The sequence below is a fragment of the Melospiza georgiana genome, chromosome 11 (genome assembly GCF_028018845.1).
Source record: "Melospiza georgiana isolate bMelGeo1 chromosome 11, bMelGeo1.pri, whole genome shotgun sequence".
Lineage (NCBI taxonomy): Eukaryota > Metazoa > Chordata > Aves > Passeriformes > Passerellidae > Melospiza > Melospiza georgiana.
In genome coordinates, this window is record NC_080440.1 from 3,948,341 (window position 1) to 3,975,136 (window position 26,796).

Consider the following 26,796-nt stretch of genomic DNA (forward strand, 5'->3'; position numbering starts at 1 on the left):
ATTATGTTATAATTTTACTCTGTTAAGGTATTTGTTCAATTGATGTGGAATTAATTCTAAATGCTGTTAGTGGTTTGAGTTAGTAACTTGATCTAAATTAATAAACAAATGTTTTTCTTTTCTCTTGTACCATATGTTGATCCCAATTACATGAACAGAAAGTGGCAGATTGTCATGTTTCTTAAAAAATTACATACTCTTTTGCATAAGAGAGAGTACACAAGATGCAGTAATATACAGGGTAAAAAAAACCTACACGTGCTGTTTTCTCCTTCCTACTTTTTATAAAGATACACTTTAATTATTCCTCCTTTTAATACCCACTGCTCTCACCACCTTGGCGTGCTCTTGGTAATGCTTAATGAGAAGATATCCCAAGACAGTAAACAACTTTCTGAATTAGGAAGATGCAGCTAGTTCTAAAATCTCATCTAGGACTGTGTCTCTATGGAAAAAGATGAGAAAAAAGAAAAGATCCAGAAGATAAAATAGCAGCGGTTGCAAATGGTCTTAAAATGCCTTAAGTAAGGAGAATCCATGCAGACAATAGTCAGATTTCTGAAACAAAGAACTGAACTCATTTATTATTCAAACTGAAAATAGATTGATAGACATCAAGATTTAGAAAGTTTATGTTAGAGAACAAAGATGTCTCATCTCCATGGGGTTTTTTGCTTCTCTTTTTCTTCTCCCAAAGACCAAGTTGTTTGTGCTGAACTGAAGAACCTCACACTAGCTGGTACTGATAAGCAGCAGTCCTGTGACTTGATTGTTTTTATTAACTCTCTCTGAAAGTCATTCACCATTAAACACGATTAGATTCATTTGTTGCTTTATTTATGTTTGTACTTGCAAATGTGGTGCCAATGAAAATGCTTTGGGTGTTGCTGCTGACACTGACCCAGAGTCACGTGTGTTACCTCCTTTCTCTGCAGGGTAAGAAGAGTGACCTTTTTGGGTGGCTGTAACTGAAGATTGCTTTACAGGAGCAACTGAAGAAGGTAAATGCAAATATACTGTCTTTCACACTATTTTTGAAGTATGTCTGAACAAAGAATTTTATCCTGAGAACCCTAGGACCATACCTCAGCTGCACAAGTAAAGGCTTTTCTGGCAACATGGATAAAGTTTGCAGTGTTGGGCTTGGAGCTTTTGGAGTAGATGCTGTGCCTTAAAAATCCTCCTTTTGCCAGGGAAGACACTGATTTAGGTGTTCAGTTGCATTTGAGGAGCAAGGCCAAAAAAGATGCACTTTTTGTCTTTCAGCCATGTTCCGAGAAGGCTGCTTGGTAGCTGGGCAGAGCCTGTGTGGGAATGGAAGACCCTGCTCTGGCTGGTCTTTGTGGCAGCTCCACGGTCCATGGCTGCTGGGGTGGGAGATGCAGTGGCACAGCCTGTGGCAAGGTCCCCTTACTGAGGCAGATCCCTGGGGAGTGGTCAAGTCAGCTCAGTGCTACTTCATCCCAGGCTGAGACACTCCTGGGTTTCCAGCAGCACGTCGAGCAGAGCAGGAGAGCAAAATTTAGCTGTTAATTTGATTGCTTATTATCACTGCAAAAGTTAAAACACATGCTTTTTAGTCTTTGGAGCACAGCAAAAAGGAAAGAAATATCACTCTCTGCAAAATGATTTTTATTTAAAGCAGTGTGAAAGTCCTTTGCTTCTAAATTAACTCCTTGCCTCTCTTCTGGTCCAAAGTTTCAAGTTGGGAAGGAATATTAACATCACAAAAGTGGTGATTCACAAAATTAACTTGCAGAGGAGAAGAGTAACGCAGATCAGTGTTTGGTACTGAAGGGTGTCATCTGACTGAGGTTCATATGGCTGCTTTATAATCACCTTCTTTCAGAAATTAATAGTCGGTTAAGCACCATAGCAACAAGCAACACTGATGTAAGCGCTGAGCAGTGGCTGCTGTTCACTGTGATGTCAGTGCTCGTTAGTGCTGTTCTCTTGACCTTGTTTGAATATAAAATGGTGATTTCATTTTAAACTTAGAATTTTACAGAACGACTAAATGCATTGGAGTGAATTAGAGCTATTTTTATTTTTAATTTTATTAAAATGTACTTGAAGGGGGAAAAAATGTCCCTGTTCTCTTCTGTTTTAAATTAAAATAGATCTGAGGACGATCTGGGATTTTTTTTTCAGTTCTTTGTTGCCAAAAATATCTATTTAGTTAGGATGAAATTCATGAAGTTCAAGTGAATATTGCAATCCTTGGCCATGCCAGTGGTGTATGTCAGCTATATGATATATCCCTCTCTTCAAGATTTGAATCTTACTGGTTTGTTTTCTTATGGTGGAGCCCATGAAGTATTAGGTGTATTTCAGCTACTGGAGGAGAAGCAGATCCTGCAGTTTAAGGAGCTAGTGCTTTCTTGCTCTGCAGTGTTGTTCCTCCCTTGAGCTTTTTGAAGAAGGGAAGAAATTCAAGTCCCACGTTCATCAGAGTGCCTCATAATTAATGGGTCTCTTGTTCCTGGTTCATGTGTGGCTGTGTCCTATGTGACTCAGGAAAATTCAGAATTTTGGTGGTGTTAAATGCAGGACACTACCTTTAGACTCCCTGAAGTTTGTAGGCTGTGTCTCCAAAAGCAGATCTATTTTGTACAACTACCATCAGTGCACCACTCTGGCACACATCCCCTCTGTCACTCATCCTGCAGCAGGAAACAGTTTGGGTGATTCACTGGAAAAGTCCATTAGATTTTTTCAGCCTGATCTCCTGTGTATCATAGGTTATTGATTCTCACCCCTGAGCAGAGCTGGTGAGCAGAGTTCAGCCAAACTCTGTTTCCTACGAGCTGATCCAGGCTCAGGGGGATGACAGTGAGGACTGGAGAAGCATGGGGCAGCTGTGATGTGTGCAGGTGGATCTGTGTTCAAGGATATGTTATCAAACTGTTCAACAAAATTTAAAACTTAATGGAGAACAAGCTGTTCAACGTGTTCTTCAATGTCAGGATTGTTTCTCAGAGAAGGTTTGGCTCTGTCCTGCGGTGAGGGGTGCAGTTTTCAACAAAAAAGTATTTATTGGATCGGTCTGTAGTCTTGCAACATATTTCATAAAGAAAAAACGTAATGAATGATATGTGGTCCAAGAAACTGGATGTCAAATTTAAACTGGGCGAGAATTGAAACCGCTGAGATAATAAACCATGAGAATAGGAGATAGTAATGGAAATAGTGATAGAGTCCTAATTAGAGCAGTGCCACTGAAACAGGGAAGGTTAAGGGTTTGCTTGATTGAGTTTGAGCTCAATTGCTTGATAGCTTAATTTCAGGTGAAATCCCATCTCCCGAGTTAGCGGTTAAGCCGCTCGGAGCGGTTGCAGAGCAGGACTCTACTCCTGGAGGAGCGGCCGCGTGGCCCCGGGCGTCCCAGCCCTGCGCGCGAGCCTGGCCTCGGGCACGCGGGCTGGGAGCAGCTCAGAGCAGGCAAAATAGATTTTTATTCTGCGTGGTTTGTTTGCTTTCTTTTTTTTTTTTCCTCTCTCTCTGTTTTTTTCTTTCCCTGTGAGCTCCAAGGAGCTCTGAACAGAAGCAGAAGTAACAGAAGAGATACAGCAAGGGTCTTTGATGGTTAAACCTTCAGAATTAAGATGTTTACATTCTCCTTTATTTAGCTCTGTTAGGCATAATGCCTAATTATATGCCAGTTTTTCCTCACAGTAAGAATTAGAAGTGTTTGATTTGGGGAGAAGGGAGAGGAAATGTATTTTTACAGAAATATGGGCAATAGTGTTAGTTTTCCAGGAGCAGTCATTTGTTTAAATGTAGTAAAAGCATTTTCAATAATCAAACAGCATTCAGTGAGCATTGTAAATCAGGGATAGCTTGCATGCTGAAAATTTGAAAAGTACAAAACATGCTACTAAAATTGTACATTATTGATAACAAAAGGCACGTGTAGACTTCTAAGATAGCAAAGATAGAATCCTTTAGAAAACCTTTAACAGCAAAAAAAAAAAAAAACAACACAAAGGATTTAGCAGAGTTGCACTTAGTTTAAAATTTCAAATCTTAATGCTTGTCAGAGTTAAATGCTGATTAAATATTGATAATAAACCAGAAGCTGCCTGCTGAAACTCAGAGCTGAATGAGATGATCAACAGATAAATCTGTGGGTTTGAGCTATAACTTTCTTATATAGGTATATTTTCTCCTCACCTTCAAGCCAGGAGAAAGGTCAGAAGGACTTTTTCTCCTAAGCTCAATACAAAAAATTATTTGTGTAGTTGGTCTATGTGAAAAAAAAAAAAAAAAAAAGTGGACCAAAAATTACTTTTTTCCAACTTTGTTTTATCAGGAAGAGAAATGGTTCTAAAACCAGGTTGTCAAGTCGGTGTGCCATGTCTTTGCTGGCCATTGCAGGCAAAAGTCAAAACCCTGAAACAAACTCTTTTAGACACATTTCTGCTTATTACAGGCTCAGCAGTGTGTGCAGTTTCTCCCCAGCACTCTTCCTTACTGGTGACTTCCAGAAGTTGTGCTGGTGATAGCCTTAGTCCTGTTTTATGTACTGGCTTGAGTGGAGGAGTGTTTGCACATCAGGCAGTGGGAAGTTGATGGGATGATGTTTTCTTTGGTGAATTTGGCACCTTGACTCTTCCTGCTTTTGACCTAAACATCTTAAAGCATATTAGGGAGCAGAAACAGCTCCTGTCCCTAGAACATGTGATGTGCAGCTGCTTCTGAATATGGGTTCTGAGTATGGACTGGGTTTCAGTTACAAGGAGTTCTGTGACAGAGCAGACAACTTGGTTCTTGAGCTTTTTCTCCAGTGTTTTCTCTGCAGTGTGCCCAAATTACACAGAGCTGTACTGGAAGCATTTTGCATGGGTGCTTGTGTCACCCTCAGCAGGAAAGATAAACCTCATTGATGCCTGCTGCTCCCTTGCTGCTGGGTGGTAGTCCTGTAGCTGGAGTGATCAGTATCTGTCAGGCCTTATCTAAGACTGGATTTATTTACTTTTGCATGACTGGGAGAATATCTTAATTGTTAAGAACTTTGAGTTATTGGAAGGTCCTTTTCTTAAGGTTCAAAGATACAGTGTGGTGCAAAGTGTTTCTGTATTCATTAGTAACAGAAAATACAACATTGTCTGCATGTTTTGGGGAAAACCCTAAAAAGTCTGTGTGGAGGTCATTGGAAACACTTTGTGTTTGAAGACCTTACCTATTTGAATGAAAAGTTCAGTCCAGACACATGTGAGAAGCTGTAACTTTTCTGAAGCAATCGGGTCAAGAAGATGTAGAAAATAGATTAAGACATTTTGGGATAATTTAAGAAGTATCTGAGCAAATCTCATTAACATGGCCCACTAGCTTGCTGTATTGAAGACTTCAAAGATCTGTCAGAGGAGTTCTTTCTGTGCTATTGTCTGCCAGCATTAGCAATCTCAAGAGAACATGTTTCTTTTGTTTTCTTTTGGCCCATTTAGCTTTTCTTCTTTTTTTTCTTCTTCTTAATATTCCTTAATATCTCATAAATCTTCAAGTGGGTTGATAGGAAAATATGTTTCTCTGCTTTAAGACAGTCAGTAGCAGGTTTTGATCCTCTTATCTGATGCTTTTGGACCAAATCTTTCTGGTCTTCATGAAGACTGCTAAAGTGAGCAAGACTTGGCCAGTATTTTGCATAATCCCATGGGGTTTCTCCTTTTAGCACCATCACCCATTCTGAATCCCTGAAGAACGTGGAGCACAAGGTTCAGAGATTCATGCAAACCTCCAGATTAGCCTCATCTGCACCCAGAGGTCAGACAGGTGCACATACTGAAACAAATGCATATATTGAAAATGGCCCAACGTGTAAAAGTTGTGACTGCAAATTAAGCAGCCAAAAAGGATGCACTGATGTTTGCCAGTACAGGTGCACCAAGGAAGCAGTTCATAATATACTATGTAATGCAGACTGTGAAATTTCTGGCCTGGTTCTTCAAAATCAAGCTGGATAATATGTCAGGATGTGCTGCATTTTATCACAGCTTGGCCAAGGAAAGAAATGGGAATGGCAAAGGCAGGAACAGCATTGGTCTGTTATTCCAGAACCAGAGCATGAGCCCCAGCTCAGATAGCCTGAACTCATGCTTGGTCTCAAACATAGAAAGTGATGGAAAATACTGAGTTTCAAGGTTTCCTTCTGGAGCAGGCAGCGAACCCTGAATTCAGAGCTGTGCTAACACTTTTTACAAGTCATCCTGCTCTGCCAGTGGATACAGTGATGGTTTTCACTTCCTTGTAATAGGCTTGGTGGGCTTCCAAACACACCAGGGCTGTCTGCTGGGGTCCCATGGCCGTGCCTGTGTCTCAGCACAAAGGGCAAGAGCTCCTTGCAGGCTTGGAACCTGCCTTTGGAACACTCACATTGCAGACAGTGCACATTCCTGTGTTATAAAATCTAGAGATGTGAGAAAATGACTCCAGAAATAGATTCTTGTTGCATATTTTATTTGGTCATCTGTAAGGTCACTGCCTGTTGCCTGCTCCTGCACCAGAAGTATATCTTCCATGATGCTTAAGTTATTGTTGTTCAATGATGGCAGCTGTGTTTTACAAGTGTTACAAGACCAGTGATGTCAGTGGGTATTATGGGAGGCCACCCTTTTCATCTGGTAGCTCATCCTAGAGCGAGGGCATTAAAAAAAAAAGAAGAAAAACAGTTATTTTTTGTTCCTGATTGCCTGCCCGTATTTCTCATTGCGACATATGAAAGCATTTTTCACTCAGATAATGGCAGGAACTTCAGACACCACCTCTGAGATGTTTAATTGTTCAGAGTTTCTCCCAGTGCAATCTGTGAATTTTAATTTGTGCCTCTCCCACCTCTGCTGGCCCTATACTTTTCAGTGTGTTTTGCGTAATATTGCTTAATTGCTCAAACGGGTTCTTTCTGACTCTGAGCTCACTGTTTATTTTTTTAGTAGGGTAGCACAAACATTTGGACATTTGTAACTAAGACTCTGACGTCATTTCCATTGCAAACCATTAATATCCAAGTTTATAATATTACTTTTCAAAATAGATTTTTGTTGAAATATGATGAATTTTTTTAAGGGTAAAATTGTTACCCCTACTTTAAAAAAAAAGATAAATTGGCATATTTTGAATTATAGGTCTACTTCCTTCTCCCGTCATACCCTTTTTGTTAGTTTTGATAGTCCCTGTATTTATCTTTAATAGTTGTAATACAAGTGTTCCACCTAATCCTCTGACTTATTAAGGGTTAGTGGATCCCAGCACTGGAAGGAAATGTCTGTGGAAGGGCACAGCATTTCCTGCTCCTGGGGCACTTCCACAAATGGAGCAGGGCCACAGAGTTGTGACATTAGTAATTGTCTGTAAAGATCTTAGAAATAGAAAGTGCTGCATTTAAAAGCCAACAACGGCATAAATCAATAATATGGGCAATGAGAGCATTTCCTTTTTTTTTGGGGGGGGGGATGGGGGGCTTTTTAACCCTTTCTTTGTAGTTTGTGTTTGTTTAATTGCTGTCATACTTACCCACTGAAATTTTATTCCAGTAATTGGGAAAGGGAATTTCATTGGGAAAATTTTGCTTCTAAAGATTTAGTGACTGCAAATTGAACATTATTAAAAGTGTTGTTATTGAAAAGGAACAGAAGAATTATCTCTGAAACAGTGCAAATTCATTTGCATCTTTGTTCCTCTTTAAGACCCAATATCCAGGAAGAAAAATGTGGTTTTATTGTTTGTTTCCTTTTTTTTTTTTTTAAGGAGGGAAAGATGATTGCCTTTGCTGTTGCTTGCTTAGAGAGTCCAAAGCTTTGAGCTCAGTTTTGGAGAACGTTAGAATAAGCCCACAGGAGGTCTTGTAAAAGTTGTAAGAAATTGTAAGCATGTCTGCTGAGTCAATTATATGAGACAAATTGCCAGGGTAAGGCTGAAAGGTTCCAAACTTGCTATTTACTCTCTGCTATCTTTAAACCAATTTATTTCTGCCTTTGATTTCACAGCAGATAAATACATGTTTTGTGAGGGAAAAGAGTTACTAATTAGACAAAATATTAGTTAAAATTGAAAGAATTACGTGGATTTTTATTCATGTAATTAAAAGGAGAGTCTGGCCTGTTATTCTTTAGAATGGTGAATATCTGAAAGACAATAGTTAAAAAATGCAGACTGGCTTTTTTAAGTTTCTCCTCAATGAGACTCAACTGCACAAGGCAGTTCTTTTTAAAGACAATTTGAATTTTACTAATAAGTTTTTTTTTTTTAATTGCACATTTTGCATCTCTGAGGCCATTGAGGATTCTTTCCCTTGTTTTCCCAAGTTTCTTAACCTTGCAATAAGTTTCAGAAAACTGAGAGAAGATAAGTGCAAACCCAACGTGTGGATGGTGTAAATCCCTTGTGTATAGTGTGTGCACGCTAAATCTCCCCAAAATTTGTGTCCTGTGTTCATGACCTGCAGCAGTGCTGCTCCATAAGGTGCCATGGTTAACTCGCCTTGAAATGCATCCAGATCAGCCACTGGATTTTCTAGATATTTGATAAGGTGAAAAAGTCCAGTAAAGTCCTTTTCCTCCTTTCCCAGCACAGTGAGGGTGGAAAGCTCAGGGAGGAGCTGGGTAAATAGTTTGGTTTATTATCCCTGGCTGTGTTTGAAGCTGATGCTGAAGTCCTGCAGTGGTTCCTGGGTGGGCAGGGCTGTGCTGTGGTGCTGTGTTCATCCCCTACAAGTGTCACTTGTCTCCATCACTTGAGGAACCTGTCTTTGAAGTTGCCCTGCCAGAAGCTGCCAGTTGCCCTCTTAGAAAGAGAGTAGGCTACTGTGTGATGAGGTGCCAGGTATCTGCAGACTCAGGCCTGGAGCAGCACACAGCTGGCCAGGTGTGAAGTTCCCCAAGAACAAGTGGGACTGTTTCCACCTGCAGAGAGGGCTGGCCCCCAAAAGGAGGAGCATGGAGTTAGGGGTGCTCACTGTGAAGCACAGCAGTGGGTGGGCTGCTGGTGCTGTGGGAGGAGGTTGTGTGGGAACCTGTGATGTGTAGGGGAAAACATCAGTGGGACAGTAAGTTCTTCCCCCAGGAGGAGGGAAGGGAAAAGGTCCCAACGAGCTTGGTGGACATTTGAGGGGAATTCTTTAAAAACAGCTCTGAAGAGACTCGTCCTCTGACATTGACATTCTGTCTGGTCACTGCCCATGAACAGTGATCTGTGGCATCATCTGGGCAAGACCTTGGAGTATCTCTGCAGGAGAACTAGAGTTTATCATAGTTTTATATTGGGTTTCCCTCAGCGTGTAACTGGATGCATTAACAGTGACATGATCCCGGTGTGACCTGGACTTTAATGGGTTTGAACTTGGAACTGTTCAAACATTAAGAAAAAGCCCTCACTCGCTGCATGTATTCAGCAGCTGCTTTTTATATGCAGAACCCAGAGCTGCAAAGGTTCACCGGTGGTGCATTTTCAACTTTCAGATGAAAAGGACTAAATAACTGCCAAAAAAAATGGGCTATTTCTCTCCTGATGCAGATGTGTGACTGCCAGGACATGCATACATCAAAAGGATAACGTGCCTCTGAGCAGTTAAAAACCTACTGCTTTGTTTTGTTTTGCTTGAGGCAAACAGAATGTCAAGGCCTTCAGTCTTGGGAGAGGGTTTGCACTGTTAATGTGTCCTTTGCACAGAGCTTGAGCCCACAGGACAGGATTTGGGGTTCCTTTCCTACCCCTGCAGCTGACTCACTCCATGGCATGGGGACTGTTTGTTCTGGACAAAGCTTTCTTGGGTTTTTTTTTTTTGACTTTGCATGTTGCCAGCTGTGCATGATGTACCATCCAGAATATGCTCTTTATCCTATGTCAGAACTTAACTGTGGCAACAAGGCGGTGATTTGATTTTCCTGTCTGCAACGAGAGCCAGATTTTCCCCTTGCCCTCCAGAGGGACATTGCAGGTTGGATTATCTGGCTGCTGTGTGCTCAGGCAACTCAGAAAGGTAAAAATTGTTCCTTTTAAAAAAGAGAACAACAAACCCAAAGCAAAAAGACTCCCCAAAAACCCAACAACAAATCAAACAAACCCTACAAAGCCTATTTTTTTTCCATTTTGGAAAGGTGTCCCATTCCTCTCTGGCTCAGCCACACACCTGACATGGTTTCTTTACCAAGTTTCCGCTTGAAAGAAATTCCATTTACAGAGTTATCAGCTACCTGCAAACAGATGGGCATAAGGGAAGGCCTCATCCCAGCCTGGGCTGGTGTGTCACATGGAGCTCTGCAGGAATGATGGAGAAGTTAGTCACCTGCCAGCAGAGTCATTCCCATGGAATGATGATAGAGTGACCCGGAGTAAAGATGTCTCTTTGGAGAGCTGCTGACAGATTTACTGACCACCAGGTCAGACTACATTGCCCTTTCTTTTTGGTATTATGAATTACTATGCATCGAGTTTACTTATTAAATTGTTAGCAAGTTGTGTTGTGCCATGTCCCTGTGGTGTCACCAAAGTCACCCTGCCTCACCCCTTCTCCCTCCTCCCCAGCTCTGTTCCAGGAAATCCATCTCCTGCTCTTCCACAGAGTCACAACAACGTTGTTTCCTACATAATACCTCTCTTTAGGGATGTAAATCCTTGGTCTACAGACCCTTGATTCAGTTTTTCCTCAAAACATTAATGAGCTTTTTAGTTTTTTTGGGAAAAAATAATTGCCATTGATGATGACATGGTATAAAAATGTAGCAGCTAAAGCATATGTTCTGTTGGTTTGCCTTGTCTTATAGGAACATCATTTTTGCACATCACTATTAACAATGCAAACACCCTGAAATGCTAATAGCACTAGTAAGCTTTTAATTCCATGGAATTTATTGCTTGCTGTATTTCCATGAATTTATAACGCTTTGATTCTTAAGAGCCCCATTTAATCAGTTTTGCCTGGCACAGAACATAATAAACAACTTGCTGGTGCTAAAGTGCCACATGGGGGAGGCTGCTAACAAGAAAGTTAAATGCTTCTGCCACTAGCAGTTTCTTCGCTGTATTTTTCATGAGCTGTTACTACCAGTAATGTACTTTGCTGGCTTTAGAGCAGTGGTTAAACACAGTGACAAACCAAGGAGTGCTCCAGTGCTGTAAACACCCAAAGCAATGCCATTTTTGTTCAGAGCTATGGTTTAAACCAGGCTTGAGACTCAGTGGCATTTTATGGTGATCGGAAATTTTTTTTTTTTCCAAAGGTCTCACTTTTCTTAACAATATGGGGCTTTTAGGAATGACTAGTGAGTGGTATTGATCAAGAAAAATAGTGTAGGGAGAGAAAAAAAGAATTGAAATACCTTAAAAACAATTCTTGTTTGTTTATGATGTTTGACCATCGAAGTACAAAAAGACTGTCTTAGTAGAAAAATACCAGATTATCAAGTGCTTTAAAGCAGAAAATGTCATTTGAGTCTCAAAACTGCACCAACTTTGTATAATTACCCTTTTAATTATCCCCAGTGGCCCATGAAATTTGTAAAATAGAGCATTGAGAGTTTGATTTACTTACATGTTGCACTTTAGTGTTATGCTCTTAATGAATATTGTTTAGTACTAATGTCAAGCAGAGATTGCTGAGTGCAATAGAGAGGTGCATGCCGCAGAGCTGGGTATTCAGCAGGGAATTGTGGAAACTCCACCTTAAATGAAGAGTATCTATGTATCTAAAGCAATATGCTATAATTTTTATTGCCTGAATGGAAATGATATTGATTTTATCCTTTGCATGCAAAGTAGTTTACTATATTTTCTTTATTTAACTATGCCAGAGAATGAACCATTTTTAGGGCCATTATTTGCCTTTGTGTCAGCATCTTCCTTGTTATGGAGAATAGTTACATCCTTCCTCTAAAGGACCAGAACTTGGAAGCAAGCTCTTTAATTTGCCCTTAGGACCTAACCGGTTTAGCCTCTGGTAATGGAAATAACAGTAATCAATATTTGATGTGGGGTTTCTGTGGGGTATCCAAATATCATTTATTGCCAAGAAATTGCTGGAATAAGCTTGTGGGAAATGTAATCCACAGTGTGGTCTGAAAACCCAGCTAAATTAAACAGGCATCTTCAAAGGTGAATGGAAACATCACTGAGCAGTAAGAGCAAAAAGAAAGAAAGCAGAGTCTGAAGGGTTAGATAATAAGATGTAATAGCTGGTGACCTCTAAATTATTGGTACAAATCTGAGCGAGGTAGAGACTCAGCAGAAAGTATTTGCATTTGAAAATGGTCATAAAATGCTTTCAAGTCATGGTCTGATCCTCAGGATCTATCTGCTGACAAGTTGGGGTGATTGGATACTGTGGGTGAATGGCTCTTGGGAGGATGAGCTGCCTCCCTCTTGCCTCCCTCTTGCCTCCCTTTCTTCTCTCCCCTTTTGAATTCAAGTTTTAAGAGCACTGTCAAGTGCTGGTGTGGCAGACTGGAGCATTGGCACAGCCACCTTGGCATCTCTAAGAAAGTGCATGACCACATACCTCCAGGGAAAGGGCAATGTCTGAGGTTTTACTTTTTCTTCACAAATTTCATTCATGTTTCCCTGCATTTACTTCTGTGACAGTGTTGGTACTCATCCTATCTATGAGCTGGTTTCATTATTCTGCTGAACTCACAAGATTGCAGCATGGCATCACATTTCACTGATCAGTTTTTACTGAGTAAAAACTCAGCTCTTTAATTTGTTTTTCCAATTTGTGAATATTCCTGTACATTTGTCATTTATGTTGTTGATACATAAATACTGTAGTTTGAGGAAAGAAACAACAGAAGACCAAGGATTTTGTAACTTTCTCATAGTTCAGAGAAAATTTGAGCTTAAATCCAGGCTTTAACTGAGCAACAAAAGTCTATTTACATGCCAAGGACCAATATTTTAGAATATCATTTTTTCTTAAAGTAAAAGAGTGAAGTGTTTGGTGCACAGCTGAAATTTGAGAAGGCAAATTCATGTTAATTGTTTACGGATGCAAATTCCAGGGAACTAATTTTTGGAATTCTGAAATTTGAATTTATTTATATTTGAAAATATCTTGTTTAAAAGAAGCCGAAGGGAGCAACCTATGAAGAGGCTAATTAAGCATTTCTGTACGATGCTGAGCACAATGGGGCTCCTTTTTTGTTTGTCCTGAGGCCCCACAATAATAAACAAAACAACTGCTAATAATTGGAAGCCTTGGTTCGAAGCCATGCTGACTGCAGGACACAGGCAGTGTCAGTTTTCAGCGAGTGCATCAAGGCTGACCTTGAACTCGTGTGTGCTGATAAGAGCAGTGCAATAACCCAGTCATACCCAGAGCTGGTCATATGCTCAGCACTGCTGCTTGGCTCTGCTGTTTCTTTTTCCCTTGTCTCGTGCCCTTCTTTGGCCAAAGGTTGGATGCTCCAGGTTCTCCTGATGCAGAGAGTCACCTCAGCAGCAGCAGTACCACAGATCACTGAGGTGCTCCTTGTGCCAGGAAAGACGTGTCCAGTTTGGCAAGGGAGCCTGAGAAGATAAATTTGCGTAACAGAAGTGGTTCTTTTGGCTCTGTTTGATTCTGTGTGCTGTGTTTGCTGTCTCCTCTACCACTGTGCATGGGTGCATCACTCCCTTCTGCTCGTACAGCTTTTAAAGTGTGTGTGGTATCACATCACACTCTGGCCTTAATATTCCAGGAGATGGTAGAAGACAGTGTATTTGTCTGGGTTTTTGCTACTGAAAGGGTTGGAAGTTTGCCTGCAAGCCAAATTGCATGGCAGGAGATTACAAAACGTTTAGCTTCCAAATCTGATTTTCTCCCTTGTGAATTTTTCTTGCTTGCTCAAAGGCAAGATTCATCTTGACCAGCCCAGACTGAGGTGGAGCTCATAACCACGCTGGAAAGCGTCCTGTGGCTTGGAAGAGCAGCTGGTTGGAAGGAGAACAGTTTTTCAGGAGCAGTCAGGGCACTTTCAGTTCTCACCCCATTCCTCTTCATACTCACGAGCGTTGGTGGGATGTGGTGACAGCATGGACTTGTCACTGGCTGTTTAATGAAGGTAATAATTAGTCATGATGCTGCCCCACCACAACGGACGGTTGCAAGTTGCCGTTGCAAATCTTGCATCCAAGAGATCACCTCTGTATTTAATTTTGTGTCAAGCCATCAAAATTCAGGCAAGAGCTTATGGCACTCTCAGAGCCACTGAGCTGCTCTTGTAATGGTTCTAAAATACAAGTTAAAAATCCAAGGAAAAGTAGACAAAGGCTAAACTGCAGTAACTCAGTGTTGTGCTTCTGCAGTAGTCTGGGATTGCAGATATGGGCTGAAATGTAAACTCTCACCTTAGAAGTAATGAAGAATAAGGGAAATTTCTGAAAGGGTGTTGTACTGCAGTCTAAACTTGGAAGCATGAAGTGGAAGGTTAAGAAGAACACAACTCTCTGAACCTCATGGTTAGACTCACATTTGGCCACGCAGCTGAGGAGGGGCAAGGGAGCCAAGCCAAAACCATCACAGAGAGCCCAGATCACTGTAGGCATTCTTGTTTTCAAAGTTGGTAGGAAATGGTTTTCTTAGAAAAAAATGGAATTGGTGTTCTTTTTTTCTTACTTTAGGAGCCAGTTTTCTGATCTCCAGTTCATATTATGAACTTGTACTGGCCTCAAATTTTGGGTCTCAATTTCGCTATTTTTCATGTAGTTTGTACATTTGTTGGCACATTGTATGTTTTTGCAATCCTGCACGCCTCTTGCTTTTAAGTAAAGAAGGGAATAAGGAAGAAAACTGTGTTATGTTGAAATACTCTTTAGATCCCTTTGCATACGCTTTTGCATATTCTTGACCGATCTTCCTTTGTTTTAGGTGTTAGTAGCACTTTTCTCACACTTTGTACAACCATTAGCAATAACGGTAACGGGAGCATACCAAAGAGAACTTACTCTGGAGTGTATCACCTAATTTCCCCTCTGAAGGTGAAGGAAGTTGTCCAGTTGGCCATGTGCTGTGATTTACCTTCATTAGAACTAGCTGTTGCCTCCTTGTGGGGGTGCTGATCTGTTCTGGGGAGCCTACAATGAATCACACTGGACTCTGTATGTCGCAGATAGGTAGGTGTCGCCTTTAAAAGTGCCAGTAACATTCTGAGGCACCTTTTCCAGCCAAGAGCAAGAGGTGCACGAGATAAAAGAACCATTTGCCCCTGCAAGAATTGTGCATTCACATGATTAGTGAGGCGTGGTATTAAATTATTTGAGCTTTGTGCATAAATATATACTGAGAGAAGCTCTGTAGCTGGGGACTTTGGCTATAGTTTTGTTCTTCATGGGCCAAATGCTCTGCTGTAGGTAGGGCTAAGAGTATTTTGGTGGAGCAGCTGAAGAGCTGGTCCTCCTTGTGTGCGTGTTGCTCTGTCCCACACCCAGAGAAATGCCTCCTCATGTTTTATGGGTGGACTTTGCAGCTTGATTGGAAATAGAAACACAGTAAACAGCAACTGCGTCTCAGAAATATCCCCAGCAACACAAACTGTCACTATTTCAGCTTCTCTCCAAGGCTGCTTCTTAGGGGGCTGATCTGCAGCTATATAAAAGCACGGTAACATAAGCTGCAGCACCAGCCCTGGAAAATCTTGTAGTACAGCTAACAAATATCTGCAAAACCTTGTTTGTATGTATGTGCGCTTACGTTTAAGATGCAAACTTGTATCTGAGTGTGTTCGGCTCCCCGCAGTATATAGCTGCAAAGCTATTTTGAACATCTTGGAAAAGATGGGTTTGTGGTCTGATTTTCTTTTTTTACTGTGTTTTTCTCCCCCTGATGATGTTTATTAACATCCTCCCTGATGTCCAGCTACAAGGGATGGGCGCATAAAAGTTTACATGAAAATACATTTCTCTGTAAGTGCTCTCTCCCTGCTATTCTTTTACAGCTTTAACCAAAACCAGTTTCATCCTGTTTCATCCTTTACCCCTCAGAGCTGATAGAGAGGAGGGATATTTCACTTTCATCTACAATTCACCTTGTCCTTTCCATTTCTCACTTTAGTTTTCCTGTTGATTTGAAGTAGCGGGTGTGACCAGCCATCAAAGAGCCCTGTTGGGAGCTCAGAGCCGGGGAGAGCGCCCTGGTCACCCCAGGGATAGCAGGAGGCACAGCCCTTTTCATTCCAGCTTTTTCCATTTGAGCACACCAAAAATCTCCTTGCTGACCACTAGTGACTCGAAGCACTGGAACAGGAGCTTGCAGTCAAGGCCAATGATTATCTCTTCTGCTTCACTCCCTGAGCTGGGACCTATGGCCAGGGTCTCTGGACGTGGTTCAGTGCATTCGGGGATGAGCTGGACATGAAGGATTTGCCTGTCTGAGAAAAGAGCTGCCGGTGCCTCGGGCAGCTGGCACCTCTTTGGGCCACTTGTGCTCTGCTCAGAGAAGAGCACAACGAGGGCAGAGGGGAATATGGAGGGAATCTTGTTAGACTGAGCCAAGGAAGATGGAAGGGCTGAGCTCCAGGGCTGACTCTGTGTCCCTGGGGCCAAGAGGCGAGCATGTGGGACAGAAGTGCACCTCCACCTTCTTACTCCCACCCCTTTTCATTAAGGATTTTATGATTCTCTCTGAGTCTGGAGACACACCTGCCAGCCAACCACCTACAAGGCGTTTGTTGGGGACACAACTTTAGTCAGGAGTTTATGTTCTTGTGAAAGTGCAAGCTAACGAGGTGCTGTAATAATTATTTCAAAGCAGTTTTGGAGGAAAACTGTGCTAATTGGCTTAGTTTTACTGCACAGCCACCTCCTGACCTTCCTTATTTTTTCTCCTTTAGCTCTGTCCCCTGCTAGAGCTGGAGTATGTAGGGCAGACCTGCACATCCTTAACTGAGGCAGTGAAAACTTACGGACACTGAGATTCAAGGAACAATAGGTGGATTTGGGGCAAAGTCCTTGTTCTTTGTAGCAGATTCTGCTGGTTGGGTTGAATTTGGTTTGGTTTGGTTTGCTTAGGTTTGACAGGGAATGTCTTGATCACCATTTCTAAGGACGTCTGTCCTGCCTCTAAAAACAAATACCAAACACAGCAGTAAAAACAGGCCTTACCCAGTGTTATTTGTCTGGTACCTTTCCTTGGTGGAGTTTTCCCCTCTGCAATACAAACAGTACCTTTGGATGTCTTATATTCAATATGAGATGTTTTCAAAAATCAGTTTGATATCATGTCCTCTAGTAGCCCAACTCTATTAAAAACCAGTTTGAATGTAGCTATGTGTAAATAGAGCTGAAAGAGTCTTTCCTACCTCTTTTACTTAATCCTAGTAATGTCTGTAGGCTGGAGCTCCAGCAGGTTTTTGGGTAGTTTGAGAAGAAAAATGTGGGAGTTGTGCTAAGCCACCTGAGAAGGAATTGCAGCCAGTAAAGCCAACAGCCACATTTAACCTCTGGTACGTCACCGTAACACACATTCTAAGAGTGATAACGATTATTTCTGGTACCCTAAGCAGGGAATGTGTACTGTCAGCTGTTGTGGAAACAAATCAAAGAAAGTCCTTTTCCTAACCAAAAGGAAATATTTTTTTCTGCGTAATTTCTACTTAGAAGGGAAATTATTTTGAAGAACTGTATTTTTTTTTTCTATCATTACGTTTTATTTCCCTTCACCCACCTTTCCCAGAATCTTCTGTGTCCAGTAAAATAACGGCAGCTGCAAAGCTAAGAGTAAGGCCAGGAATAGGTTCCAAGTGCATATTTACAGCTGCCCTTCTCAAAGCATCCTGTTTTCTTCTACACTGAGTCTGTTCTCCATGAATCAGACCTTTTGGAGATAGAGGGACCTCTCTTAAGTGTCTGGGTTTGAGGTTTTTGTGTTTGTGAGGGTGGATGTGTGTCTGTACACAACTGGCCATGAAAGGTCTCACTTTTGTGATTCTTATTGTTTTGTCTTTCCTGATTATTTTGTACTCCTCCTCTCCAGTGATTTCTTTCTAAAAAGCTTCTGTTGTGAGCCATTAATGTCAATGGGCTCAGCCATTGCTATCGTGTGGTGCAGAGGAGTGGGAAGAGGGTATGACTTTGCAGAAACATAGGGTTACCTCCAGCCACAGAAATCAGGCTGTAAAAATGATGAATATCTCTCTTCTGTCACCCATAGATCTGACAGTTTTGTATAACTTATGAATTAAACATCTGGGAGGTGTAGATGTATTTTTTTCATTTAACAGTCACCAAAACCGAGGCCGATAAGCTGTTGAATAATTTTCAGTCATCCAGTAAGTTTTGGAGCAGATCCCTGGATTGTCTTTCTTTACAGAAATAGCAGAATTGTCTTTAGAGTTAGTGAGATCAAGGTGGCACCTGGTGCTGTGTCTTAACCATGAGACTTTAACCTTCAGCTCCATGCAGAACAGACAGGACCTTTACTGCAGAGGCCTCATCCAACAGACCCCGACAAAGTAAACAGTGTGACACTTAATTTATCTACCCCAGAAACATGAAGGGCTCAGTCAACCTGATGGGATCTGTGGTTCCAGGGAGTCTAGGTATTTAAAACGTGATGCTCAGCCTGCTAAGCCATCCCCTGCAGCTTTCCTTAGTGCATAAGATATGAAAAAATCTCCTGTCCTGCAAAACAGATATTAAATTGGATACTCTTTCACCCTGCCACGATAAGAAACGCGGCAGAGAGAGGCAGGAAAATGGAATGCTGCTTAGAAAGAAAATATATTTGAATCTAACATAAAAATTGGTGAGATAGGAGGATTTTCAGAGCTAGTAGCAATCCCCTCCCCAATGAGTTGCTGAAAATTCAACTCTCCCTGTAGTTTTTGCTCTGGATTGTGAATAAAAATGGTTGTGATTGATGAAGCGTTTGGTGTCTCACTGTAAGTTGGTCAAGAGGGACTTCTAAATCACCCAAATGAAATATTGCATTATCATGAACGGTAACATGTAACTGTTAAGTATGCCGTTGCTTATCATAAGCCCAGGCTCCTCTGGAGCTCTACCCGGCGAGAAATCTTTGTGAGCATTGGAGTAGAGAGTCTCCACACAGCCTGGCAGTGTACAGGCCCTTCCCTTCCCTTCCCTTCCCTTCCCTTCCCTTCCCTTCCCTTCCCTTCCCTTCCCTTCCCTTCCCTTCCCTTCCCTTCCCTTCCCTTCCCTTCCCTTCCCTTCCCTTCCCTTCCCTTCCCTTCCCTTCCCTTCCCTTCCCTTCCCTTCCCTTCCCAACAGGGCAGTTGATTTTTGGGGTTTGAAAGGAGAAAAAGGCAAAGTGCCTTTAGGAAGCCTTGCAATGAATTACTCCTTCCTGTATGGGGCTCATTACATAGTTGTGTTGCCCTTTATTTTTTTCATAAAGCTTTTTTTACCTGTGCTGGGCATGGGATGATAGGTGAAAAGACCAAGTTGATGTTTCATGGGTAACCAGCAAAATAGCATTAGGGAAAAAATTAATTTCTACTTTTTTACTCACACAAAGAAGTGGCTTATGTTTTTTCTATTAAAAAGAAAAACCCTTCCAGAGCAGAGACCCACTTCCCATTGAAAAGCCCTGTATTCACAGTATGATTAAAAGCCAATCCAGTTGGACTGAAGTTTTCTGTGTCCAGAACTTTCCACGAAGGCCTTGGCAGCTCTTTCTCAGAAAAGGATTAGTGAAATAGATGTTGCTTGGCTGAGTGAGAACACAAAACACCAGTTAGCCAAGCAGCCTTAGGATTTTCCATGTTTTAAGGCTAAAATGTGGAAATGGGGAGGGAGGTCACACTGAATTCCAGGATTTTGCTTTGGATATACTTGCACATCTTGATCTCAGATTGGCCAAGCTACAGGTCTCCAAAGGTGCTCCAAACTGAACTAAACTCTGTAGTTCCCTGTAATGGCCAAAAAATGTAAGCAACCCTCGGTATGAGATAAGTGACGTGCTCAGGCAGTCATGGTTCATTTCTCTGGCTTTCTTGTCCCTGTCTGCTCATTTTCCTGCTTCCGAGCTGGCCGTGTCTCCTCTCTATTCAAATCAGGTGGCTTCCTGTGCCCCTGCCTGTCCCTCTGCTGGGGGGCACAGAGGAAGAGGACGAGGCAGTAGGTGGGGAATGGTGCCATCCACCTGCCTCCCACAAAGTCTTGTACCTGCCCGTTCTCATGTCTGTGCCCCAGCACGTGGGAGCTTGGTGACTTCTCAGAGAAGTGATGATTGGGGTTGCTCGCTGTGGTAGATCAGTGATGTTCCTTGTTTTCAGGAGTACCCCCAGGAGTTTTGGATTCTTTCTTTTTTTTGCCAGAATTTGGACTGTGGCAGAATGCTCAGCAAGGGCAGACTTCAGTACAAATTGGCTAAAATTTGACAAATTCACTGAAAACAAGGTAATTGGATGGGACACGGGATGTTGGGTGGTGTTAGTGGTGACACCTGTGCAAGTATCATGCTTTAAATACTTATAGTTTAATCAGTGTAAAGTTAGAGGAAAGTGTTCAGCGTGTGTTAGTCTTGGATCCTGTTGGGGTGAAGTAATACTGCACAGGGGTTGGAGGAAGAGGAGGCAGATGAAGCTGGGCCTGCACTGGTCCCTCCATCAATAGTAACCTTAACTCATGAACCTAAATTGAAACAATTGTTAAACTTTTATCTGAATAGGAAAGCTTCACGTCGTCTTAACAGAACAGATTCTGTGGCTACTAATTTATTACTGCAATTTAAGAAACAGACGTCTGTCTGACATGTGCCATGTAGTTCAGTAGGTCACCAGTGACATCATCCTTAAAATCATTATCTTTGCAAACCGTGCATTTTGCATAAAAGCTTTTATTTATAGTCAGTCATTAAAATTGGACCTGATATTTACTTTTCTTCTGATTAGGTTAAAGAGTGAATATGAGCAAAAAGTACCCTCCTGTTAGCACCAAGCAGTTTGCAAAGTGTGCTATTCACATCAGCCTTTCTAAAGGAATTATGTTGAACCATTATGGGCTTAGATGGTGTGTGTTGGTTAATGCATTTGGTCTTTTCACTGCTAAGACTGAATTCATGTCACAAGGGGTATATTTTATTTGGTTTTGTCCTCACAGGTTCTTGTCCTCACTGCAGAGCAGCTGGAGCCTGCAGTTTGCAGTGGAAATGTTAGACTTGTAGAGAAGGGCTGTTTTAAAGGATGAGGAAATTGCTGGGGGGCTTGCTGGGTCTCCTCCTTTGCTCTGAGGTTGCATAGCAGGAGGCCCAAGGCAGTCCAGGTTCCTGTCTATGTGTGAGTGCTTTGCAGGGCCAAACTCTGAATCATCCCATTGCCAGCCCCTGATGTGATGTCTGTTTGACCCAAGACAGGGAATGGACTCCTTGGGTGCATCTCTCCAGAGCATGAGACGTTGTAAGGCACAAATGAGGTCCCCAAGGACGCCCTGAGTTGTACTGTAGGATGTCACCACCCAACAGCCTGTGATCTACTGGCCATGGCTTATAGGGCAACACAGCCCTAAAGGGCCAGACACAAAACCCCCTTAAAGGATCACGTTCTTGGGGTGTCCATGAACTCCTCTCCCACATTTCCTCATCCTCCTTCTGTCCTGCCTTATCCTTGATATGAAAGGTCATGTTGAATCTTATACTCTGTGAGTGCTTAAAAATAGTGAACATGAGTGCTTGTAACTTTTACATCCCAGTTTTCCCCATGGAAGCTCCAACATGGCATGGGGTTGCCCCCAGCCCAGCAGGATGGGTTGTGCAGGATCAGAACCTGCTCCAAGGGGGCCCAGGGGCTTCTTGCTGGGCTGGAGAATGCATGAGGCGAGAGGAGAACCTTTCAAAATTAAGAGGCAGTTTAATAACTGTAATGAAAATTATTTTTGACCAAAAATTATGTATTACCAGTTGGCTGAACTGCACAGCATACTTTCATAATATTAGATAGGGCTGGGTTGTTTTTTTTCCCCCAGATCTTACTGCTAAGATCACTGGCCCATTTCAATTTTTATTGAAACAAATAAACCCAATAAAAACACTTATGCTGAGAGCTGAAGCTCCACAATAGAAAAAAATAAAAATTACTCTGTATTGAATTTATTGATTTATTTATTTACTCCAACTGGAAAATTGAGTATTGTGTTAATGTATTTTATAAGAATCACGGTGCTCGATGAAATGGCTAATTTATTTTAGCGTATACATAAATAGCTGGCAATTTTCAGTGAGACAGGCTAATGAAAATGATGCCATGAAATTGTCTATACTATGAGGAGTGATGGAGTCAAGTTATTATTGGTTGAGTGCTGCGACGTAGTGAACTGGCCATCATGTCTTTGAACTTTTGAACTGCTACTTGGTTGTGTGATTTATTGATTTTGGTATCAGCGTGTTAACTTTTTATTTTTGTTGGGGGGTTGCACACGCAGCACAGATGAGTAACGCACTGTGTAGTTTCATAGATGTTTAGGTTAAACAAGATGGTTGAAAAATTTAAAGCGTGCTAACGGAGCAGGGTTACGCCATGTGGAAAGGCAGAGAGATGCTTGTAGGTACCATTAGATGTCAACACTGATGTTCTGATTGCTGCGGATTAGCCGAATACAAGCGAACTTGGCAGGGTAAGTGTGCATCCTATTTGTCAGAGAAACGTTGCCTTTGTTCTAAATTGAGTGCGTGATCTCATAGCAACTTTGTTTGCCTATCTACCTTCTACCTCTCCTCGTGCTGCGTGTTATCACGGCGGTGCCTGGTACGGGCAGAGCATCCGCGCTCTCCCGTCAGCCCTGCCCAGAGGCGCGCTCCACGTTGCCGGCTGTTGCTCGATGGAGGATGCTGGCTGGCGGTGTGAACAGCTCAACAGCTCGTGTTGGACTGTTGTGCCAGAGAGCTGCCCCATCCGCAGTCACCCAGACGTGTAAACTTGTTTCATCTTCTAGCTGTGATCCCCTCCAAGGCTGGCTGTAGTGCTGAGCCTCGGCAGGCAGCGCTCGCCAGTGGCTGCCTCATCCCTTAGTGCGAGGAGATGCTACACTTGTTGTTCTTGGTGATTTGCTTAGGATGTGGAATTCAGGCATTGAAATAATATTGTTTGACTTTCCGTGTTTTCTTGCTGCAGAACTTTTCTCTCGACTGCTGGTAGGGGACCCTTTGCATGGCGGCTGCTCTGAGCTCTGTTTCTGATTAAACTGACTAACTTGACACCTGCATTTTACAATTTGCTTAAAGTGCTTTATCCTGTAAAAACAGCAATTTCAAAGCTTTAAAGCCAGCAGACTTGCAAGGCTTTGCACAACTTAGCTCATCCCACCAGTTCGCTGTGATTGTGCAAAACATGACTGGACTTTTCTACTCTGCTTGACCCCTGCTTTCAAAATTGTGATTTTAGTGTCTGTCCTTCCCGTCCCCACTAACCCCCTTTTCCTGCTGTGGGTCTCGGCAATCCATGCAAGCGTTATTGTATTTCTTTCCTCAGTTATGAAACTGACATGTCTTTATTTGGATTTTAAAAGTGCTCCCCCCCTTTCCCTACTGCGACCCAAAGCATTTCCAGCAGCCTCACGGTGAGCAATTGGGAAGGTGGTACCACTTGCCTCTCCCCTTCACCCCCTTTGCCTCTCCATTCTTTTTATTTTTTTTAAATATATATTTTTTAAATTTTTAAGAGATGGGCTGTTTAAGCCAGAAAACAAAACTGGTGAGAAAAGGCTAAAAACAGGACTGACACCAGCACCATTAGAGGGGGGGAAGAAAAAAAAAAAATTCCATTTCATTGCAACTCTGTTATTGTTTACTTTGCCATACACATCCTAATATGGTTACCTCCCTGTCAAAGCGGCCGAGCCGGGCTGAGGGGCCCCCTCGGGGAGACGCTTCCAACTGCTGCTCAGACAATAAGAAACAAACGGCGCAACTCCACAAAAGGGCTGCCCGGAAAATAAGTGTCAAATAAATCCTGCCGAACTCTTCCTTTCCCGGCACCCGGCCCCCGCCGCGTGTAACCTGCGCGGTGCCCGGCGGGGCTGGGGGGCGGCTCCCGCGGATCCCCCCGCGGCCGGGGCCGGACGGGGCGCGGCGGGCGCGCTCCGCGGCCGCGCTCCGCTGCCAGGTGGTGCCGCCGGCCGAGCCCCCCGGGCCGCCCCGCGCCGCGGCCGCGGCTCCCGCCGCGGAGCCGCTTCTTATCTGCAGCGCCAGAACAAAGGTAGGTTGTTCAACTCCGCGCTCCGGGGGAGGGACAAGTTATTTTTGGAGGGTTGTCTTCCCAGTGCATGACTGGTTGACCTAAAAGGAGAAGGGAGAGGGGAAAAAAAAAAACAGGCGGAAAAAAAAAAAAAAAAAGAAGCCCGGCACCGCCACCCCACCGGCACAGCGCGGGGCGGGCAGGGGAGCAGCGCGGCGCGGCGTAGTTTTATTTTTATGCAACTTAAAGAAGCCGGATTCCCCCCCCCCCCACCTCCCTTCCCTCCCCCTGTAAAATGCCCAGCTATTTCTAGAAAATTTGCGTTGCTGAAATACTTTAATCTGTGTGCTCTATTTTATTCTTTTAAATATTTTTTTTCTCCCTTTTTTTTTTTTTTTTTTGCGTTTGTGATTTTATGAGCACATATTCCTCTTAGCGGCTATGAATTTCTATGAATTCTAAATAAGCTTTTCTAGGGATGAAACGTGCGGGGTATTTTTACACGAGGATTTCAACTTTTCGGTTGACATAATCTGAAGGTACCACAGCCTTTTCTGCGACTGTTCAAGTGCTTCCCTGCCCTGCAAGGAGTTATCACATTGCTTAAACCAGCCCTTTATGCCATCATTTTTCTTTTTTTTTATTCTTTTTTAAGCCTGTATGTCGCTCAGCTTCATTGGATGCTTTTTTCATCTCCAAACTGAAATGCTCTCAGGTTTTGCTGTGCTTCTCGGTTTGTTTTGAACACGTAGGAAAATATTAATACAGAGCAGTGAAAAAGAAACAGTGATGCGTCTTCCGTTCAGGGGAGTCGGCAAACCTGTCCACTTCTATGCCGGGAAGTACAGAGAGCAAATCCATAATTCAGTGCAGGAGCAGATGAACCCACGGCGATGCATAGGATGGGTATTATGTAACTTAATAAGAAATGTGGTTTTGATCGTAGGAGCGGACGCTGCGCTTGTAGGTATAAATATCAAATCTAGGTAAGTCTGTGGAAGAGCACTTTTCTTCCAGCCTGCATTAAGCAGCGTTGTCTTCAATCCCTAATTCTTATGGGATTATGGGGGGGAAGCAGCTTCTTCCTAGATTGAGTATCATTCAAAAAATCTTTTAAATACCTGTTGTGTACTTGGTTGCTTAATTGGCTCTCCTTCTTCCTGTCTCTACTGCCTGCTTTCCCCAGTTATTATGGGATCTCTAGATTTATTTTTTTTTTAGGAAGTCTCAGTTCCAGAGCAAACCTGGATAGCAAAGCTGTTATTTTCTTTTTTTTTCTTTCCTCCCCCGCTAAAATATTATTTCTTACATATTACTGGAGAATTCTTTTCTCTGCCTTTTTATTTATTTTTCTCTTAAGCTGTGCAGCCTGACCTGTGCTAATCAGAAACTCTTTTTAAAATATGAGACCAAGTCAGATTTGTACCCACAAACTTTTATCCTATAAAACTGGGGTTGATTTTTCTTTAAAAAAAAGACATTGCAACTCACTAATGGTAAACACAAATAAATGTGTTTTGTAAAATGAAAGGGTGTCTTTCTAAACACATTTCTAGTTTTTGCTTTTTGGGCCTTGTAGGGGATGATAGGAATTAGTAGCCTTTAATTAGACGTGGAGATATTCACATTTTACAGGGATTTATGTTAGAACATGGAATGGCGGGTGGCTTGTTTCCTCATTATGAATACTCCCTGCACATAATGAGGTTCATCATTAGTTGATGGAGTGAATTTGCCCTAGCTCTACCTTGAAAGGCACATAATTTACATACTACTTCAGAGCTTAGGCTTTAATGGATTCCTCGATGAATAAAATGAAAAGCTACTTTCTTTAAATTTTTGAACAGTGTTTTGATAATACGGATTTAATAAGACATTCAATTTCCTTGTTAAGTATATTTGAAAGCGCATTCCCAATTTTAGCACAAAATATACTTCCCTGTGTTGCTTCCTGTAATATTAGGTGATACATAAGCAAATATATACCACTGTAAACATTTTTGGGGATGTAGAGGGATTATTTTACGCCGTGTGCGAGGTGACACCGGGCTCCTTTGGCCTGGTCTCCAAGCATAGTAGAGCTCACCTGCACTGTTAAAATATCACAGAGCAGACCTGCTCCCCTGTTAAAGCTCGTTCTGCCTGAGGAGTGTTTTAACTGTGTGTTTGCTGTGTACATTTGCAGTGATGGATCTTTGGAAATGTGTTGCTGGCTGCCAGGCTGACAGTGACAAACCCTCCAGTCCCACCTCCCTATTTATTTTAATGAGACGAGAACAGCAAAAAACTTCTCTGGTGCAGTTCCACCTCTGGAACTGCTGCGTAGATGTGATTAGATTAGAGTAAATTGAATTGTAGGCTGCCTGATGTGTTATCATGTCATCAGCTTACTCCAGCCCTGGTCTACAGGGTAGAGTTAGCGAGACGTCCTCATCGTCTTCCTCCTCCTCCTCCTCCTCCTCCCTGGGTGTGTAGGTGAGGGCTCTGCATGTCCTGTGCGTGGGGCAGGCTGGGCATGGCCAGCCCCTCTCCCCACTGACACTTGCTAGTGTGGTGGTGCAGTTGAGAGGCGAAAAATATGAAGCGAAGGCTTGTTTTGATAGAATGTTTTATTACCTGAAAACGATGAGCATATATTAACATTAATAGAATAGTCTGTGTCATTCTTTTTTAGGCAATTTACCTCCGCCACAGACCTGTCTGC

At 42.4% G+C, this 26,796-nt stretch overlaps 1 protein-coding gene across 3 annotated transcripts in view; it reads left to right on the forward strand.

The window, feature by feature from the left end:
- Positions 1–932: 932 nt before the first annotated feature.
- The window catches only part of FOXP1 (forkhead box P1), a 218,312-nt gene continuing 192,448 nt past the window's right edge, over positions 933–26,796 (forward strand). For all 3 annotated transcript variants that reach the window (XM_058031758.1, XM_058031759.1, XM_058031760.1), the window contains exon 1: positions 933–1,001. The gene's annotated coding sequence lies outside the window, so the exon portion shown is untranslated. The remainder of the gene's footprint in view (positions 1,002–26,796) is intronic.